This window comes from Halichoerus grypus, chromosome 10 (assembly GCF_964656455.1).
Source record: "Halichoerus grypus chromosome 10, mHalGry1.hap1.1, whole genome shotgun sequence".
In the NCBI taxonomy this organism is placed as follows: domain Eukaryota; kingdom Metazoa; phylum Chordata; class Mammalia; order Carnivora; family Phocidae; genus Halichoerus; species Halichoerus grypus.
Window position 1 is genome coordinate 26,837,568 of NC_135721.1, and position 22,186 is coordinate 26,859,753.

The 22,186-nt window shown below is 38.3% G+C and overlaps 1 long non-coding RNA gene across 2 annotated transcripts in view; it reads left to right on the forward strand.

Annotated features, from left to right (window-relative positions):
* Positions 1-22,186, forward strand: part of LOC118536220 (uncharacterized) — a 207,305-nt gene that overhangs the window by 67,307 nt on the left and 117,812 nt on the right. The window contains exon 1 of one of the 2 annotated variants that reach the window (XR_013442160.1): positions 19,192-19,291. The exons of the other annotated variant lie outside the window; for it this stretch is intronic. This is a non-coding gene — a long non-coding RNA (uncharacterized LOC118536220). Of the gene's footprint in view, positions 1-19,191; positions 19,292-22,186 lie in introns of those variants that run through there. 2 annotated transcript variants of the gene reach the window in all.

The window sequence follows — 22,186 nt, forward strand, 5'->3', positions numbered from 1 at the left end:
ATAGTTAGTAAGGAAAAAAGAGGAGTCAAGGTATATGCCAAGGGTTCTGGTTTGAATAATGAGTGGATGGAGGTGCTGTTCAGTGAGTTGGGGACTTGAATCAGAGTTCCGCTTTGGAGAGACTAAATTCAAGGTAGACATCCAAGTGGAGATGGGAAGTAGACAGTTGAGTCTGTCACAGTTATCATGTCATTTAATCCTCAGTTCAACCCTGCTCTAGAGTATCATTATTCTTGTCTAAAGGTTAAAAAAAAAGTGGTTTAGATGTTTAATATCATCTAACAATATGTGGCAATTCTGATATTTGAATTCAGATCTTCTCAGTATGTGATCTCTTGTTCTTCCCATTGTATTGTTTTTCTTCACCTTTTCATTCTCCTGTTTTTCCTTCCTCCCTCTCTCCCTTCCCCGCTTTCCTTCATCCTTCCTTCCTTTCTTCTTTCTTTCATAAATTATATACTTACTGAACAGCTCTTTAGTGCTAAGTATTGGGATTCCAAACACAAGCAAGATATGGTCCCAGCCTTCAACTTGCCTTATGATCCTAATAACTTCTTGGATATATTAAAGTGTAGAGCAAACAGAACCCAGTAACACTGATAACCTGATACCTTCTGGAGTCTAAGTAACCATGAGTTATAAAAAGTAGAATTCATAATAACTTTTTTGGGAAGAAGGAAATACTAAAATTAACAAATTCAAGTTTAAGACACTTACTGACTTTAGGTAGAACATATAAAAAATAAATCTTAGAGTTCAGAAAATATAATACATAGTTAACGTTTATTGGGCCCTTATATTCTAAGCCCTCCATATGCCTTATTTTATTTAATCATCATAATAAGCCTTTGAGATAGCTAATATTATTATTCCTATCTTATAGAAGAGGAAACTAGGCATAAAGAAGTTAAGTGGTAAGTGGCAAAGCTAGAAACCAAACCCAAGGTATCTGATTAAAAAGGGGCATTTAATCATTTTGCTAAACTGCCTTTAAGAGTCAAGAGACACAGACTCTAGTCCAGATTCAGTTTCTAAGTTTTGGGACACTTGTCCTTGGACTTTAGCATCCTCATCAGTAAAGTTGGATTTGAAGATCTCTGGACATCTCATATTCTCTACTAAGATTCTTACAATAGTTATTACATTTTATCATGAGGTAAATTTTTCTCATTTCAAAAATGACTTAGACATTTTTATAACTATCATTTACTCAGTACCTACTATGTGCTGGGTTATAAAGTGCTTTATGTAGCTTAAGTGCTTTAGGCACAGGGTCAGATTTATTATGTGTATTATAGATGAAGAAGCAAATTAATTTGCTGAAGGTCAGATAGCTGGTAGGTTTTGGAACTTGATCTAACCCAGTTCTGAATCCAAATTCCATGGATTTTATACCATCTTAGTTTTTCTCCAGTAAAGTAGAGATAACCTTAAATGCAGAAACTCCAAAAAATGTCAACTCTCAGAAGAAAACAGGACATTTTTGGAAGTGTTGAGTCTAGTTAGCAGAAGAAGGTGCTAAAATGCTGAAGTTGTTTGCCATAACTTCAGCCTGGTGAGAAAATCTCAAATAACTTAATGTCCCTGTTTGGCAAGCTTTTTGTAGATAGAACCTGCCAACATTCATCCATTAGTAGAATCTAAGATTTCCTTAGGAAGTTCTGCTGTCATTAATATCATAGTACATAAATTATCTTGCAGACATCAAAATGTTTAGGAAAACAGACCCAGTGTGAGCCTTGTTGGATAAAAATCTACATAACAACTTTAATTATCTAAAGGACTATTTATGAGCATGAAATGTCCTGATATTTATGTTTATCAGTATCCTAATTTCAAACATAAATGAAAGAAGAAAGGATAGTATAATGACCCTCATTACCCAATACCTAGTTTCAATAGTTATCAGTATATCGCCAATTTTGGTTCATCTATAACTCCCTGTAGCTTACTCCTTACTGTTTTTTCCTATAACTTTATTGAAGCATAATTTTCATTCTGTAAATTAATTCATGGTAAGTATATGGTTCAGTCATTATCAGTAAATTTGTAGAATTGTGCACCCGTCACCCACAATCTTGTTTTAGAACACTTCCTATTGCCTCAAAAATCCCCTCCTATGCATTTGTAGTCAATCTCCCTCCTACAACCACCCTGAGAAACCACTTAACTGCTTTCTATATCTGTATATTTGATTCTCCTGGACATTTAGTATAAATAGAATCATACAATATTTGTTCTTTTGCATCTGGGTTTCTTGCACTTAGCAAAGTGCTGTTCAGGTTCATTCATATTTTAATATTTACTAGTAGTTGGTTCATTTTTATTTTTGAATAATATTGCATTATATGGATATACCACTTTTTGTCTATCAATTCAGCACTTGATGAACACTGGGACTGTTTTCAGTTTTTGGCTGTAATGTATAATGCTGCTGTGAACATCTGTATACAAGTCTTTGCATAAACATAAGTTATCTCTTTTTGGTAGTTCTGTAGGCATGGAATTGTCATATTGTAAAGTAAGTTAATATTAAACTTTCTAAGTAACTATCAAACTCTTTTCAAAATGGGTGTATTATCTTACATTCCCACCAGCAGTTAATTATTATAACATATTTACATTTCCATGTAAATTTTAGAATCAGCTTGTCTGAATCTACAAAATTTTCTGCATGGATTTTGATTGGAATAGCATTAAATAAATCTGCAGGTCATTTTGGGGAGAATTGACGCTTTAGCTATGTTGAATCTTCCAATTCATGAACAAGTATGCTTCTTCACTTATTTGGGCCTCCTTTGATTTTTTTTTCATCAGTGTTTTACAGTTTTCAGCATATAGATTGAATATATGCCTTTTAGATTTATGCCCAAGTATTACATTTTTTAGGGGAGCTGTTGTAAATGATATTGCTTTTAAATACTAAGTTTTCAATTGTTCATTGCTAGCATAGAAACAAGATTAAGTTTTGTGTTCTGACCTTGTATCCTACAGCCTTGCTAAACTCACTCATTGGTACTTCAATCCTTTTTAATTTTATTTTATTTTGTACTGTTGGTATTTTCTATGTAGAGTTCCATGTCATCCTTGAATAAGAACAGTTTTATTTCTTCCTTTATAATTTTGTATGTCTTTTATTTATTTTCCTTTTTTATTACTTTGGCTAAGGGTTCCAGTATGATATTGAGTAGGAGTGAATAGAGTGGTCAACTTTGCCTTCTACCTGATTTTAGAGCAAAGCATTCAGTCCTTCATTTTTAAGTATGATGTTATCTATAGGTATTTTATTTGTTTTTGTTGTTGGTTTTTATAGATGCCCTCTTATTAGATTGAGTAAATTCTCTTCTATTTCTACGTTGTAGAGAGTGTTTCTCATGGATGGATATTGAATTCTGTCAAATGCTTTCTGTTTCAATTGATGTGCTCATACAGTTTTCTTCTTTAGACTGTTTATGTGGTGGATCATGCTGCTTTATTTTCACATTTTAAACTAGCCGTGCATTCCTGAGATAGCCTCTATTTTGTTGGGGTACTTATTTGCTTTTTTATGTTGCTCGATTCTATTTGCTCATATTTGTATAGGATTTTTGTGTCATCTTGGCATTGGTGGCTCCTGACTTTTTTTTTTTCTCTTGCTGGTTGGATTTTTCTGGTTTTTCATATGCAGAGTAATTTTGGATTGTATCCTGAACATTGAAGTATTATGTTATGAGACTCTGATCTTGCATAAATCCTACTGAGAATGTTGCAATTTTTGTTTTAGCATGTAATGAATCCAGTTCAGTTCAAGATGCAAGTTCTGAATAGGTTTCAGTGGCTTGTGGTTTCAATATCTGTTCTATTTTCAAAGCTTTTGCAGTGTTTTCTGGATCTGTTCTGTGTGTGCACTACCTACTGAGTGGCCAGTGTGAGATTTGGGCAGAGGGTCTGTCCTGTAGTTCAGTTCTCAGTCTTTGGTATGCTAATTAGGGTCAGAATCACGTATGCAGAATCACGTATGCACATATGAGTATAGCATTCATGAACAACTTCATGGGTTGCCTTCTGGAGCTCCTACCTCTCTGTGACCCCTCTGGTCCTTACTGGCTTCCTGAAGCTTCTTTTTTTCGGTCGTTTGGCTAGTTACCTGGAACTTTAGATACCCTGCTCTTCTGCATGTTTCCTGGGACTGCAGCTGTAAGCAGGAAGAGAACAGAGACAGGAGAGTCTGGCTTCTCACACTTACCCTTAAGCAAGAGGGTGCCATCATTTTGGGACCATATCTCCTCCAACTGGAGAAGAAGGTTTCTCTCTCTAGAGTTTTAGATGCTTGTGAACCCCTGCTGCCTTGACTGGGGCTGTGATGGGATTGCCTGAGGGCAGGTGGAGCAGAACCAGGACCCACACAGGATCAGTGTATGCATCATTGTGCTAGTAAGTGACATGTGCTTCCTGCTGTTGTTGCGGTATGTGGGGCAGGACTGTGAAGTACACACAAGTAAGTGTGACTATGCTGTGATCCACCGCTATGATTCTGTCTCATGTGGTTTTCATTTGCATTTACCTAATGACTTACAATGTTGTGTAATTTTTTATATGTTCACTGGCTATTTGTATATCATTTTTTGGAGAAATCTTGACTTAAACCCCTTACCCATTTTTTAAATTGGGTTGTCATTTTGTTATTGAGTTATATGGGTCCCTTTATATATTCTGTATACAAGTCCCGTATAGATATTTGATTTGTAAATATATTCTTTTATTTTATAGGTTTTTTTGTTTTTATTTCTTCACTTTCTTGATGGTGAAGTTTTTTTTGAATCACGAAACTTTTTTATTTTGATGAAGTCCAGTTATATCATTTTTTCTCTTTTGTTGCTTGGGCTTTTGATATCATATCCAAGAAACCATTGCCTACTCCAAGTTCATAAAGATTTGCCCTTATATATTTACTAAGAGTTTTATAGTTTTAGGTTTTATATTTTAGTTGAGGATCCATTTTGAGTCAGTTTTGTGTATGGTGTGAGGTAAGGGTCTAACTTCATTTTTTTTTTTTGCATGTGAATGTTCAGTTATTCTTGCATCATTTGTTGGAAAGATTATTCTTTCTGCTATTGGATTGTCTTGGCACCTTGGCAAAAAATCAATTGACCGTAAATGTGAGAGTTTATTTTTGGGCTCTCAATTCTATTCCATTGATATGCCTGTCTATTATTATGCTATTATTACACTGTCTTGATTACTGTAACATTGTAGTAAGTTTGGAAATTGAGAAATGTGAGTTCTTCAACTTTGTTCACTTTTTCAAAATTGTTTTGGCAGGAGTGTGTTTTCACCCTAGGATAATATGTACTTAAGACTTGAAGATCAAAGATATGGCAGGGTTAGTTATTTCTGGTTCTTAGCCAGGTTATACTTTCTTTTTTTTTATCCTGTGCTTTTCAACCAAACAAATCTATCCAAATGCTATTCATATTGTTAAAACTGTGCTTTGCCAGCCCCATGTGCCATAGCAGTTTTGGGCACATATTTTACTCTTAGCTGCTAATGTCCATTCTTGAATCTGCCAGACACCTTACCTTTGGTTTTATCGCTTATGCTGGTGAGCCCCAGATTAATGTTTGAGCTTCAGATTTGGTTTTCTGAGTACATATTTTAAAATTGAGTTTAACACTTGGACACTATCTTTCTGTATGCTCTGTGTACACTTCTGCTGGAATAGGGTCATGCCCCACCTTGGGACCATGCCTTGGCATCATAGGGACCTTCTGGACAGACTTCTAAGGTACATATTAGCATTCTTTCTTGTGGCTTGGCGCTCAAGTCCATCCCTAGTACTAGTTGGGTGTGTATGTATTATAGTTTTTTTTTTTTGAGAGAGAGATTGAGCACGCACACATGTGTGCAAGAGGGGACAGGAGGGGCAGAAGGAGGGGGAGGGGAGGGGCAGAACGAGAGGGAGAGAGAGAATTTTAAGCAGGCTCCATGCTCAGCAGCATGGAGCCTGATTTGGGGCTCCACCTCATGGCCCTGAGATCATGACCTGAGCCAAGATCAGGTGTTGGACACTTAATTAACTGAGCCAACTAATTGGATGTTTAAATCTTTCCAACCAGTGGGGACATCTTTGGTGTTGAGGCAGCACAATCCTATATGTGTCTATGCAGAGATACTATTTCTAGTGTTTCTTTTTGAATTCAATGGAGAGGTTAATTTAAGGTAATAGGTTTATACTAAACAGTTAAGCCCTTTACATGAAGCAGTTAACAACCTTTTCAATTCTCTGGATCTTTATTTTGACTTTGATTTTCAGATCGGCAATACTCAATCAGGTTTTAACCCATTTTCAATGAAATGGTAAAAATGACGGAAAACAGGCATGTCAATTTACTTGGAAATGTGTGTGTGCATTCAGGCTAAATGATGGCTCTATAACCTGAAGACAAATAGGCAAATGGTCTCACTTACTGATGTAACATATTCACAGGAGACAATCTAACTATTGAGAGAATGCACATGTTTATAGAGTTACAGAAACTGGAGCTTACTGGTTAGTAGATAAGAACCTGTGGGACTTGGAGAGATTTAATTGACATTCAAACTGTAAACATACTCTGTGCCAATGACAGGTTATATTTAAGTTTTAGGTTGATTTCCCAAGAAGCAAGAGGTTCAGCACTTGTACCAGGATGTTTCGATGTTTCTTTTTAAACCTGGAATCCCAGTTGCTTATTGTTTATAGAGGTCAATGGCACTGTTTTGGAAATGGGAATGGAAAATTCTCCAGAGTCCCAGTGAGGTCAGGTCAGGCTCTCCCTGAAGGTTGTTTGAGAGCCTGGGTTTTGAATCAATCGCATGAATACGATTTTGATTGTGCCAGGGTCAGGCACTGGGCACCTGCTTGTCTATTGGCTACCTATTTGTCCTTGAATTCTAAAGACTGGACTGAAAAATGGCCTAGGCTGTGGCTGAGTAACCCTGTTTCCAGTATTTATGGAGAGAGAAGTGTTACATGCCTTAGCAAGGCTGTCTTTAGAGATTAACATGCCTGTTCTTTTTTATCCCTTTTGATTAAGGCCTGTAGCTTTAAAACATTTTTTTTAAGATTTATTTATTTATTTGAGAGAGAGTGAGAGAGCACATGCATGTGCACACATGTACATGAATGGGGGAGAGGCAGACGGAGAGGGAGGGAGAGAATCCCAAGCAGACTCACTGCTGAGTGCAGAGCTTGTTGGGGGGCGGGATCCCACGACCCTGAGATCGTGACCTGAGCCAAAATCAAGAGTCAGATGCTCAACTGACTGAGCCACCCAGGCGCCCCAAGGCATGTAGCTTTTTAAATAGTTTCTGGAGTGAGCCTTTGCCCAGGGCATGCTAGCTATTCTTTGTCTCCTCCTTCCTTCAACATTCTTGTACTTAAAAAAAAAAAAAATGAAGTTTTTATCCTTTGAATGGAATAATCTACAAAGTCTCAGGAACTCCAGCTCTTTAATTTTCTCTCTGATTCTGATTTGATGAGTGGCAATTTGGTTTTAGAAATACTGAAGTGATTGCAAACACAGGGGAAGCCTCCTTAGGGGAACTGACTCAGCAGCCCTCTGTGGAGGGAAAAGGCTCTCCCCTTCCTCTTCTTCACTGTGACCAGGGCCACTCAAATTATTTGTCCATAGGAAATGCCCTGGCTTGCTGGGAGCTCTAATGGGCATGACAAGCAATATTGCTTATACTAATACATCACACTCTCAGTAAAGGATTTCAACAGATTTTATTTTCTCTGGGGATTCAGTTAACAACTCTTATACAATACCCACAGCATGCAAAGCATGACATTAGACATGGGAAAATAAGGCAGAGAATCACAAGGAATGGTTCCTGCTCTTTAGGAGCTTCTTAGTTAGAGAAGTATATTAGTCAGGGTTCTTTAGAGAAACAGAACCAATAGGACACACATGCAGAGAGAGAGAGAGAGAGAGAGAAAGGGAAAGTGAGAGACAGAGAGACAGAGAGGTTTATTATAAGAAGTTGGTTCACACAGTTGTGGAGGCTGAGAAGTCCCAAGCTGGAGACCCAGGAGAACCAGTGGTCTAAGTTCCAGTTCATGGGCAGGAGAAGATTGATGTGCCAGCTCAAACAGTCCAGAGGTATTCCCTCTTACTCAGCCTTTTTGGTCTATTCAGGCCTTCAACTGATTGGATGAAAGCTACCCAATTAGGGACAGCAATCTGCTCTACTCTGTTTACCCATTCAAATGTTAAACTCATCCAGAAACACCCTCTTCATGAACTTCGAGTGTTATAAGTAAAGAGAGGGTAGTTGAGGAGCCCCTGGTATCAAATGTGATAGAAGAGATGAGGATAGAAAAGAGATGTAGGTCATGGACAGTGGTATTCTCAATGACATGGCCAGGAGTATATAAGACACATCTCAAAAGGTAGTTGAAAGAACAGAGCATATCTGTTTGAGAAGCAGGACTGGAAAATGAGTAGAAAAGAAACAAGCATTGTATAGAGGGCAGTAAAAGCAAATGATTTCTTTTGGAGTTTGGAAACAACTCAGCATATTTTAATGACATGTTCTTGTTGTTGTTAATGATGAAGGCTCTAAAGTAATTTGAGCTGGGATTTAAATAGTAGTGGGACTTCTGTCACTCAACAAAGTGTAGACGTTCATCCATGTTCTTGGAATGGCTGATTGGGAAGGATCCTTCGAAATCTTCTAGGCCAGTCTGTCTGTCATTCATGTAGGGCTCCATTTGAAGCATCTGGATGGTCAGATGCTTCTAGAGGAAGGGAGCTCACAATTTTCAGTTTAGACCATTTGTTGTTGTTTTATTAAGTCTTCATTTGTGACTTAAGAAGCTTTCTTTACAATAAAAAATTTCCTTATTGAGCGTATATGCACTAATTGGAGGAAGGATTCTAGGGGCTCATCTTTGGGAAAAGTACCATTCACTTTCTTCACAAAATTGAAGTGCCTGTCCATCCAAGGATAGCAGCTCCTCCAAACCACAGATCTCTGCTACTTCTCATAGGATTTAATCAAGGAAGAATCTTCTTTGGGATGCTCACCTCTTCCCTTTTATCCTCAGCCTATTAAACTTGTTGGGCTCCATCTCTCAATGGGCACCATTAGTCTCATTTCCTAAATGTGGGTTATGGTTTCAAGAATTATATAGTCTATATCTATCTGATGGGCCTAATTTTAAATGCCCAGTTCTATAATTCTGCATTCATTCTCTCTCTTTGTATGACCCATGTATAATACTAGCCCTATCTTGAAGAATACAAACTCATTTGATATATCTGTTTGAAAAATGAATACTGTGTTAGCTACTGTCACATCTGAAATCTACCACACTCAAAGTCTGGAGTTCAGAGAAAACTGCTCTAAAAATACAAATGCACCATTTTATTCTGCAGATGTTTCCAGAGTTGCTGAGTACTCTAGCTTTAATTAATGTCATTAGTGAATTTTAAATTGAGTAAAAAAATCAAGTGAAAAATGATAGGAAATAAGAATGTGATTCTGAAGTATCACGTATTGTTACTATTATGCAGTGATATTTTTGCCAAAATTTATACAGAATAAAATGTGACTCTTGTATAGCATATGTCAGAACAATAGTGTAATTTTCAGATTTCAGTAGAGAAGGATGACCTGAAAAATGTTTTCTAACAAGTGCCAAAGTACCCTATGACAAACTTATTAGTACCAAGTAGTAATAATTATATTCCACAACTCTAGAGCCCAGAGATCATGTCACATTTAACTTTGTTTTTCTCATGGAACCCAGAACAGTGTGATTTTTAGTAATTATTCAGAATGCATTTGTTGAATTGTGTGTTATTTTTCTTAAAAGCCAAGTTTTTCCTTCCCACAAAGGATATCATGAAGTAAAAGATCAGGCTTGAGGAGGACATAGGTGTGTGAATGAGTGTGTGTGCGTGTGAAGAAAAGGTGTTAAAACTAAATCCACTCTTACCCGGAGAGCAAGAACTTCCTGTATATTAGTGATACCTTGTGACTTCTTAGTGTTCTGAGTGTTAGAAAACATTTCTTCCCTTGTCCTAAGTGCTTCTGCTGTTGGATGATATATGACTAACCTGCTTAACACTATTCAATATATTGCCATTGCACTTGGAAAAAATCCAAATGCTTTCCCGTGCCCCCAAAGATTCCAGTTATCAACTTCTGGCTAGCTCACCAGTCTCATCCCTTGCTCTTCTCCCCTTCACTCATTCTGCCACTGTCTCTTCTGCCTCAAATGCTGTTTCCCTAAATTTTTGTGTTGGTTAGGTGCTTATCATCCTCCTTGCCTCAACTCAAATGTGACTTTTTCAGAGGCATTTTTTGGAAGTCCTAATAAAGTGGCACTTCCCATCTTTGCCCATTCTCTACCTGTTCTAACTCTATCCTGTTCTAATTCAGAAAGGCAGCTGCCTTAGACTCTCAGATCTAGAAAATCGTTATTTAAAGAGACTGATTCTGACTTTCAATCCAGGGACTTCAGTGAATTCTAAAGGATTTTGCCAGTGTCATCAACTCATCTTATTTGACCAGCATAGAAAAGAGGGTGAATGATAGAGGCAATCTAACACTGCCCTGGATAAAACCTGGTCCCTTTCTATTCTCTTTCACTCTTTTGTTGTCTTTGTAGCACTTATTACTGTAGAAAATTAATAATTACTTATTTGCTTACTGGTTTATTATTGATCTGCCCTTGACAGATATCTATGAGAGCAGAGATCTTGTCTGTTATATTCACTGTTGAATTTTCAGTGTTTAAAATAGAGTCCAGCACATGTAAGTACTCAAATATCTGGGTAATATAGTTGAATGATGAAATGATTCTGCATGTGAGGTTTACTTTAGATGGCAAGTACACGGCAGAGCCCGGTACCTAGTACAAAATCTACAATTGTTCCATCTCTCTCCAGCCTTCCTTATGAGAGACAGTCAATGATTTCTTTGCAAGTGCTACTTGAGCAGCATTTAAATCCAGATATAAAGTTGATTATATGCTTTTCTTACCTATTTATTGAAATACAAGGTAATCTACAACTTAGACCCTGTTAACACTTTCTTCTTGGCAAGTACCTGTTTTTGTAATGGTTCTTTATACTTTGTAACTGAGAGATTTTACTAAGTTCACACATTCCCCCCATTAATCAGCATTTATTAATGAGGATGTTATTAAACTATAAAATTAGGTTGACAAGAATGATTTTTAACTTAATCAGATCCTCATATGCCCATTGTATTTCATATACTTTATAATGTTACTCAGATAAGAATGGTGTACAACTATTTGTATATACCACAAAATTAGATTGTGACTTATATGCTATCTTAAAAAGAACTCTATATCAGTGCTTATTGGCTCTATCTGAACAAATTAAACCTGTCTGGTATTTTTCTTACAAGGAGTAGCTCAGCTCCACACAACTTGGTTAAGCTTGCACATCATAGACTTATTGTCCATTGACTCCCTCCTGTTCTAATTCAGAAAGAGAGCTGCCTCAGACTCCAGATCCAGAAAAATTATTACCTAAAAAGGTTTATTTTTGACTTTAAATCCAGGGAGTTTGGTGAATTCCAAAAGTTTTTGCAAATATCATCAATTCACCTTATCTAGCCCAGATGAAAAAGAGTACAGATGATATAGGCAACATCACCACCCTGGATAAAACCTGAAAAGTCTTTCTACTTAATTTGAGAAAGTCAGGATTCTCCTGGCTGTGCACAATTAGCAAGAAGCACCATTGCTACCCCCTTACCCTCATTTTTTGTGTCTTGTAGAACCCTTGGGAAGATTTCTCCCACCATTCACATTTGTGTGCTCTAGCCATTGCTAGTAATTGGAGCTTTGTTCTCCCTACTGTTTGGGGCTGGCATATTTCAGCTTCCATAAAGAAGAGTCTCAGGGTTTGGGGGCACCTGTGTGGCTCAGTTGTTTAAGCCTCCAACTCTTGATTTTGGCTCAGGTCATGGTCTCAGGGTTGTGAGATGGAGCCCTGTGGAGAATCTCAGGGCCCTTCCTTTAGCTACTGTATGCATGAAACTTAGACTCCAGCCCAGGCTCACTGATCTCCTAAGAGAGGGAATAAATCCTTTACCTCTATCTATAGGGATATAGCATCAGTGCAAAGGACCTAACATGGTATCAGGTTGAAGGACGAAATCTGCAATTTGTTATTGTGTGGAATGGTAGATCATCTGAAACTTGCACACAAACACTGGTCTTGTAGGTCCAGTTTTCATAATGAAAATTGGCTACAAGAAGGTTGAACATTCAAGGAAAACAATTGGCATTCTGAGGACCAGCACAGGTTATAACTTGAACCTGCTTGGAAATTAATATTACTCCTCTAGGAAGGGGTCTGGTGGATCTGTTGAGTGCTCCCTTTGAATGGGACTGTACTTTGCTTTTCACAACACTGAGTGATGAGAAAGTGGAAAAGGCTTGTCCTGATGGGTGGCTTGGAAGAAGAACTCCAGTGTGGACCACAGCTAGATGTAGCAAAGGCAAAGGCATTCACTCAGAGGTGTTTTGATTCTATAACTATGAAAAAACACTTGTGCTTATATCAGCAGTCTGAAACCCTCTCTCTGTTAGTCTCTTTCTAATATTCATTTAAAAACAGAGTGCATTAAGTCCCTACTGTGTGCTCAGCCCTCGATATATACTGGTGAGCCAGAAGTTAAACATATTCAAACAGAAATTTTTGATAATGCAAGTATTTTAAGACTCCAAGTTTATCTAGGAACTGGAGGTGTTTTAGGGCCACAATTCTATCATTTCCACAGAACAGACTGTGTTTCTAACTCTAAAGCTCCTCAAATGAAATTCTGTGTTTCCTGTATTTCCCTTCCTCTACCTTTAATGTATGCACTTGAGAGGCGTTAACTGGGCATGCACCATGGTCTGGAATTCTGAAAAGATCTGAGGAGAAGGAGATAAAGAAGGTCCAGTTTCTGCTTTAATGGAGCTCACAGTGTATTCAGACTATAATTGTTGAACAAATAATGAATCACACCATGCTGTGATAAAGGTAGGAATAGAGGTCTGCCTAAAGCCCTTCATAGGGTAGGCCACATGCTACAGAGTCAGAAAGCTTGTGAAGGAGTCTCACCAACCCAAATGAGATAATCTTAACTAGTTTACAGGTTTGGGGCATTTAGTGAGTATTCTATCTAGACCACTCAGCACATGGTAATCCTTCACACTCTTAGTTATTATTATGATGATGAGTTCACTTTGTTTCTTATTACTCTTGGGCTAGAGAAATTTTATTTAAAACTATCTTAACACTCCCAGAATGTTGAACTTATGTCTACTTTCTTTTCTTTACAATCTCCTTAAAAAAGGGGGGGGGCTTCCTTATCTATTTTTCTTCTTCTTCCACTCTAGAATACTTGTCTATCAACTTGGCTAAATTAAAACAAAAGATCTAAAGCAGAGATGGGGTGGGAAATGGAACTGGGAAAATAAAAGCAAATGGAAATTAGACTGTTGCAATTCTGCACACATCTTTTCCTATCCACAGAAATGGGAAATCACATAAGGAAAGTGCCCAGAGGATGAGGATGTTTCCCTTCGGCTGTACCTGAGAATAATAAGATCAGTCAGTGGGGATGGGATTGGGTTTTCCAGCCCATGGATAGAAAGCAAGGGACAAATATTGTTCTCAGCATGTCTGTGGTTCTTGAGCAGGAAGGCAACAAGTGGGTTTAGAATAACAGAGTTAATTTGTACTTACAAGAATTTTTTGGAGAGGTACTTAATATAATTTCCAACTGCAACTTATAGATTAATGTATTTTTCTAGGGATAAACAATCTAGGGATAACAGTACACTTGGTAGATATAAGTAGGTACCATCTTTGAAAAGTATTGAGAGCATTAAGCTGCCTGAAAATGAGCAAATACAGCTGTAGTCTTACTGTATTTTTTTATGACATTTAGTATTCTATTTTTCTAAAAAGTTGAACATGGTTAAGAGGCAGTATTGTGTAAAGGTTAAAAACACGAAGTCTATCATTAGCTATGTGACCTTCAAACAACAGCTTCTTTATCTCTAAAATGAGTGCAAAACCAGTTATGTCACAGCGTTTTGTGAGGATTAAATTCAAAAAAGCTCTTGATGAAGTTATTGGCACTCAGTAAATTTTATCAATCGCCATATGATCAAGTACATCTATAATTATTAGTAACTCATGACCATACAATGGAGCACCCACAGATGCAGACATTAACTTCTTGTGATAATGTTCTATTTCACTTTTTAGTCCTTTTGAAGATAAGGAATAAACTATGATAATGTTTCTGTATAACATTTTAGTTTAAGGATCTCTTTGTTTTATGGCTAACTGGGTGCGTTCCAAGACTTGGGGGGGGCCCTTGGTTTTTCCCATTACTTGTGCCACAGAAGTCTCTCACCTGGCACTCCACCTGCTTTAAATGCGCTAGGTGGGTAGGCCCTGTGGCTCATTTGGGTCTGTCATAAAATCAACACTCCCTCTATGACTTGAACAATCTGCCTCAGAGGAGACAAAGCCAACAGAAACACATGCTGCCTGCCAATATGAGGCTCGACCCGGCATCTGCACAGAAATAAATTTCTTTTTGTGCCAGGTTTTAGTGGCAGCATGTGGGGTCATGGTATGCAGGCTTGATGCTTGGGACCTGAACTGGAAGTCCATGCCATACCTGTCAGCTTCCCCATGTGGTTGGAGGTGTTGATCAGGGCAGAAAGACCTGGCTAGTCTCATACTTTACATGTGTGTTAGCATTCTACAAAAGAGAAGCTTCTAGAAGTGGCACTTTTAGAAGCAAGCAACCAGAAGTCTGGAAGGTAAAGAATGAAAATTATTGATCTCTGAAAAGTTTGTTGTTGCTTCAGGATTGGTCTGGCCAAGTTTGCAGAATGCCCTAAAACTTCTAGTTCGTCTTTCACCTGTCAATTAGCTAATGCCTGACTGCATTTATTATTTGCAGTGCCACTGTCCTGTTTTACCAGGGCACAGAGCGATAGTGTCATTAGCTCTGAGCGCTCACAGGAGTGGAGCTCTAGCCTGGGCTAATGTAATGAGGTGGGCGGTTGGTGAGATGGTATACGTTGAAACACTAGTTTTTCATCACAAGCTCTATAACACTTTAATTTGTCCACATGCAGATTCTGAATTAGTAATTTTAACTAAACTGACTTGTTAAATCATTCAAAAAATCAGGTGTTAGTAATTTTTCCATTTATTTTCTTGGTTCTCTGTATCAGCCAAATCGTTTGACTGCATTATTTCAAAAAAGGCACAATGGCAGTTGCTTATGGCAGTCAAGCAGAAAAAGAAAAGAACAGAGAATCCTAGCCTCATGTATCCATAAGGGATAACATAGGTTTTAATGCCAACTTCAAAGGTTTTAATAAGATAACTTTATAAGGATCTATTTGAGAAAATATGTGAAAGTACCTTTATGCAAAGGCAGGACATTTCCAAAATGGGACTCATGTTGGAGAGAAGAGTTCCACTGGGATAATAAATTTGGGATCATCCATCTAGGAAATAGAGTTGAAGCTGTGGGGAGTGAAGGGGGTCCTGGAAGAGAGAGAGGGGTGTGTGTGCGGGCGTGGTGAGAGAGAGAAAGAGAAGGAGGGGGGAGAGAAGAAAGGGGGAAGGAAAGGAAGGAAGGAGGGAAGGGAAGAAGTGGTCAAATGAGAGGAGAGATCTACAATTTAGAAAAGGTAGATGAGAAGACCCTTTATTCCCATGGGACAGGACCCAGCTGCTGGCTACCCTGATGCTCAGAATCTTAATTCCCATCCCCATCTCCATCCCTGTCTCCAAAGGGAAGATTTGCCTCTCCACTGTTGCTATTTTGGGAGCTTTCTTATTCCCCGTCCCCATGAATGTGATTTAAAAAAACACTGTAGAGTAATTATATGAACTGCAGTACCCAAAGGAAGTCCAGAAATATAAAGAATACTGAACCAAGAGTACTAACATGTTTATTTTCCTATGATAATTTTGCTGCATGTTCAGTGCTGATAGCAAGAGATATGCACAGTAAAGGGCGGAAGGCTTGTTTTCAGCTGGCATTCATTCTTATGGGTTGGTGCCAATGGTACTGATTGTTAAAAATGTTACAAATGTCATTTCCATCTATATATAGCCCAGCCACCTCCCATTCCTCTGCTTCTCTCCCTAGTACAAAGAAACTACCTTCCCCTAGTTTTTCTAAGATCTCTTTCTAATAATACCAGGGCCTGTCACCTAGGGTGACAGGAATGTGTGTTAAAGACATCTTCATGCTCTGAAATAAATTCTTAAACGTTCACGAATTTCATTGTTTCATTGAATGAATGCAGGCCTTGCCAACCTCCATGGGAAAATAAGCTGCTTTCCCCCCCTTTTTAAAAATAAACCTTCAAGTTGGAAGATAATCAAAGCCTTGCCTATGAGTTAATGTTGGAAATTTGTAAGACAACATCTGTTTTGCAATTAGTATCTGTAGAACTTATCAGAATGAAATAAGGCTATGACAGCTGACTTTTTAATTTTGTAAAACAAAGGAGGCAAGCGTTTACCAACATTTCTTGTGTGCATCTTGTCTAACTGGAAGACTTTGAGTAAATTTTTCTTAGAGCTCTTTGGTGTCCTTAGTAGCTAGTGTGAAGTTCAGTATTAAGCTTCATAATAATCTTCAGTCCTGTGTGTGAATGCCAGATCCATGGAAATATATTGTGGTCATTTTGTTGTCCCTGCTTTGTCCAAACCCCAAAAGGGTGCTTTGATAGGGTGAGTAATGGCCTCCAGAGATATCCAGGTACTAATTTCTGAGGGGCAGAGTGAGAGGGAGAGAGAGAGAGAATCTTAAGTAGGCTCCGTACTCTGCAGCAAGGAGCCTGATGGGGGGGCTTCATCTCCCGGCCCTGAGATCATGACCTGAGCTGAAATCAAGAGTCAGACACTTAACTGACTGAGCCACCCAGGCGCTCCTGGAACCTGTGAGTATTTCCATATATGGTAAAAGGGACTTTGCAGCTATGATGCAGGTAAGGATCTTGAGATGGGGAAATTATCGTGGATTATTCAGGAGATAATGTAATCACACTTGTCCTTAGAACAGAGAGAAAAAAAGAGAGGGATATTTGACTACAGAAGAGAAGTAGGAGCTGTAGGGGTAGAAGCTAGAGGCTGGAGTGGTTCCAGAAGGAATGCAGGAGGCCTCCAGAAGCTAGAAAAGGCAAGACAACAGATTCTCCCCAACAGTCTAGAGAAGGAACCAGCCCTGCCTGATTTTAGACTTCTGACTTCTAGGACTTTAACACATTTCTGTTATTTTATGCCCCCGAGTTTGTGCTTATTTGTGACAGTAGTCATGGGAAACTAATATAGCCACCTTTTCCCCTCCCCTTAAAACCAGTTTCGATACCAGGGACCAAGAGATTTGTGTGGGGGAAATAAAGGACACACAAGTAGGCCATCTCCCTGCAGCATGGAGCTTCCCTAGGGAGAGGTTTGATGTCTATCACTAATTTTGGAACGTTCTTGGTCATTGTTACTTCAAATATTTTTTCTGCTACATTTACTTTAGTATTTTTAGTAATTTTTTAGTAATTTTAGTAATTTAGTAAATTTAGTAATTTCAGTAATTTTTCCAAACTGCTGTGTTATTCCTTTTGATTTTATACCACAGTTCTTAGATATTTTGTTTTTATTTTTTTTTAAAGATTTTATTTATTTATTTGAGAGACAGAGAGAGTGAGAAACAGCATGAGAGGGGAGAGGGTCAGAGAGAGAAGCAGGCTCCCTGCTGAGCCGGGAGCCCGATGTGGGACTCGATCCCAGGACTCCGGGATCATGACCTGAGCCAAAGGCAGTCACTTAACCAACTGAGCCACCCAGGCACCCTGTTTTTATTTTTATTTTCTATTCCCTTTTCTTTTTGTATTTTTGTTTGGGAAATTTCCATTGACCTGTCTTCAAGTTCAGTGCTTCTTCTTCTTCTTCTTTTTTTTTTTTTAAACTAGGCTCCACACCCAATGTGGAGCACAAACTCATGATCCAGAGATCAAGAGTCACATGCTTTACCAACTGAGCCAGCCAGGCATCCCCAAGTTCACTGCTTCTTTCCTTATCTGTACTGTGTCTTGTGATGAGCTCATTAACAACATTCTTCATTTGTCTTACTGTGTTTCTGATTTCTAGCATTTCGTTTTGGTTCATTCTTAGAGTCCCCCTGTCTGCTCACATTACCAATCTGGTCTCTTCTCTACCTTTTCCATTAGACCTTCTAACATATTAACCATAGTTATTTTGAAGCCCTTGTTTGATAATCCTAACATCTGTGTCATATCGGAGCCTGGTTGTGATGCTTTGATGCTTTGTCTCTTCAGTGTGTCTTTTCTCACCTTTTGTCATTGTAACTTTTTGTTGAAAGCTAGATTTGTTGTATGGGTAATAGTTATGAGGTAAATAGGTCTTTAATGTGAGGGCTTGTGTCCGTCTGGCTAGGAGCTGAGCCATATTTAATATTTGTTGTAATTATAGGTAACAGAGGCTTCAAAGTCATTTAGTGTCCTTGTTTTGGCTCCTCTCTTGGCTTTGGGGCTTCTGTCTGTATTGCTTCTGAGAAAGAGACTGTGTATTTCAGCTCTCTTCCACTGTCATTATACCAGAGGTTTACTGGTGTGCTAGTAGCATGTGGGCGAGAGGGATCGTTCTTCAAACTTCTGATAAAGTCTCAGTCTCGCAGTGGGCCTGTGCCTTAAAGTTGTGGCTTTCACAAGTATCTGTGTCCCTCCTCAGGGTTATAGCACTTCTCCCCATCCTTCCTGTCCCCTACTCCTTTTCCTGTCTGCAGCATTTCAAACCCATTTCCTTGAAGCCCTGTCTCCAGTTGACTATGGATTTCCTCCCCTTCTTTTGGTGAGATAGAAAGGCTGGAGTAGGGAGGGATTTTCTTCTGCTAGAAGGAAGGAGATTTCGGCATCTTTCCTCCCTCCAACCAAGTCTTTGCCCCTGCAGAGTATGCTTTTGTTATGGAGAAGAATCTGGAATGGTTTCTCAATGGGTATTCTTCCCTTTGCCCTGCCAGGGCCATGAGGGGACCTTTCTTGGATCTTCACCAGGAGAACTTGGTGGGGGTTCCTGGAAGGAAAGGCCTTGAAAGTGGGGAGATGACCCTTATTTTTGTGTCCCCCAGGAACTTCCCACTGTCATGCTAGCCCCCACTGAGCCTCCAGCAGTTTGGAAAAATTACTAAAGTAAATGGTCCTACCACTTGTGGCACCCAGAAGCTTCTGCTGCAGGTAAGCAAATGTCAGATGCTACATCTCTCTGGATGTGTCTGTTTCTCCAGATTTGGGGGTGGCAGTTTACCCTATGATATTGGTTCTCTAAAGGGCAAAGAAGAGTTGCAGTTTTATTGAGGTATAATTTACATACAACATTGTGTAAGTTTAAGGTACAATGTGTTAATTTGATATACTTACATATTATAAAATGATTATCATCATAGCATTAGCTAACACCTCCCTTTCAGCACATAATTACCATTTCTTTTTTGTGATGAGATATTTGTTTACTTTTTCTTGTTGTAAGGACTGGAGTGATGACTTCCAAGTTATTTACCTTTTGAAGCTAAACTCAATGTATCTCACGAGCCTACTTAAACATGCAAAGGTAATGAATGCCTTCTCCTTCAGGAATGGGTGACCCCTTAGCAGCCCTGAATTTGTACACAGATTACCCAGCAGATGGGTTGGAGTCATGTACAGTACATTTCATGAACTGGCTAGGGTTGGGGGATTGGTGAGAAGGGATCCTGGGGGTAGGGTGGAGAGAGACAAGGATCCCTAACTTGACTGCCTGCAAAGGAGACCTGGACAAGATGCTGGCATGGGAAAAGAAAGTCAGCAAGGGTTGCTGGCTTTTCTCAACTCAAGGAATGAGGAAATGTGGTAGGGCAGGAGAAAAGGGAAATGTGAGTTCCGGTGAAAGGGACAGTTACAAAGGGGGAGTCACCAAAGTTGACAACCATTGCTTTCTCTTCAAAGGTTTAAAATTTGACACGCTGCTGCCCCCTGGGGAGAATGCTTGGGACTTATAAAAGAACTTATTTTTTGCATCTACTTAATAAATGTCTATGTGGGCAAAAAATTGTTTTCCCTCTGCCTTTATACTAGCAAATCCTTTATTTTCTCATTTTCTCATATCTTCCCAGAGAATGCAGATTTTATTTATAATTTGTTTTCAAGGTTACAAATCTAACAAAAAGGTAGAAATATTAAGATTGTTGTTTCTGCAGCCCTGCCCTGGTCACTAACAGTTTGATCTTGGACAAGTTATTTAACTTCATTAAGCTTTAGTTCTTTATCTGAAAAACCTGGATAAACACATATCTCATAGAGTTACTATAAGGTTTCAATGAGATAATGTATGTAATAAGTGTGATTAATGCTAGGCACTGGACTGGTAAATAGTAAATACTAAATAATGAGTATCTGCTATTATTATTATTTTTATTATCATTATTACTATATCTGCTGTTATTATATATGATTCAGCCATGATCTAAAAATGTCAGGGCCTTTTTTCTGGGTTCCTAAAAAATCAGTTTATATGATTGACTTCTAGCATTGATATCAACACTAGTTAATAAAGATAAGTGTAGTATGTGTGCGCATACATGCATATGTATATATGCATTTTTATACAAATATATTTGTATATATATGCATATATATATACACATATTGGTGTTTGCTTAGAAAAATTCTGGAAGGATACACAAAAAATTATACTAGTTATTTCTGGAGAATTGAGATAGAAAATGGGGAGGAGAATAAAGTTTTACTTTTTATTTTATACTTTTCTAGTCTGTTTAAAATTTTGCACAATGAACAGTATTACTTTCAATAATATAATTCACTTTGATGTCTTTTACTTATGTATGTGTGTATAAATGTATATATGTGTATACATATATGTGTATTTATGTATCTGTAGTTATAGTTCATGCCAATGAATTCTTTCCCTTGCTTTATTTAGAGTCATTCAAGAGAAAGTGTCTAGTGAATGATAATATTTTGTAAGAGAGGAAATAAAACTTGCATGTTCTCAATGAACAACCTTTGAATTATACAGATACATGACAAAGATTACAGTATTCAATTTAAATGTTTCAATAATTGTAATATAAAATGGGTTTTATTTGTGGTGAAACGAAAGGGACAACATTGAAGTGATTTGAGAAAAACACAAAATAAATATGAGTAACTATTTTGGACACGGCATTGGAAGCTTCAGCCATAGGAAAATGTTAGGGATGAAATGTGCTTTTTCATGTTGTCATACTCTTGACTTGAGATCACATCAAGAGAAGACTGTGGAGAGTTCTGCAGGGCATAGAACACAATTCTGTGTTTTATCAGAAGGGACACAAATCCTTTGGTTGTCTGACCAAATGCCTCATATGCAAGTTCAAACCTTTCAGGAAAAAATAAAATACCCAGTTAACACCCTCTTCTTTTAAAAAGAGAAAAACACATCCTTTGGGGTATTGTAGTGAACACACACAGCAAATCCAGCCCTTCTCTTTTGTCGTGCACTCAGAATCGAGATGTAAGCACCCATAAGTCCTCTAAGCCTTTCCCAGGCACTAAGGTTCTTTGCATGCAGACCCGACACAATACAAATCTTGAATTGCACTGGGTGTTTAGGGGTGGGCTAAATTATATCAAAACATGTTTTCTGGTGCAGTGATGATGATCTGAGCCATGAAAGATTGTGATCAGCACTGACAGTTTACATTTCCCACCAGAGAATAAACACAAGCCCAAGAGTTGTATGTTAATATCACCTTTCAAGCCATAGTTTTAGAGCAGGTGGTGTTACTGAGAGACTAAAGTACTGGGGATGTTTAAAGATATTGTCTGATTTCGTTGCTCCAGACTGCACGGCTAACTCTGGGTGGCTGACCTGTGAATGTGTGCAACAGATCAGAAGGTGGGATTTGGGGGGCAGGGTCAGGTGAGAGAGGGGAGAGATGAATCTTTACAGATCTCTGTCTTCTACTGGAAATACCCCTAAAGCAGATAACTGCAGATAGTGTGTCCGTTGCCTTATCTTTCAAAGAATGGTGACCCATAGAACCCTAGACTCAGAGCTAGAAGGGCCTTTTAAATAATGTAGGCCAATTTCTC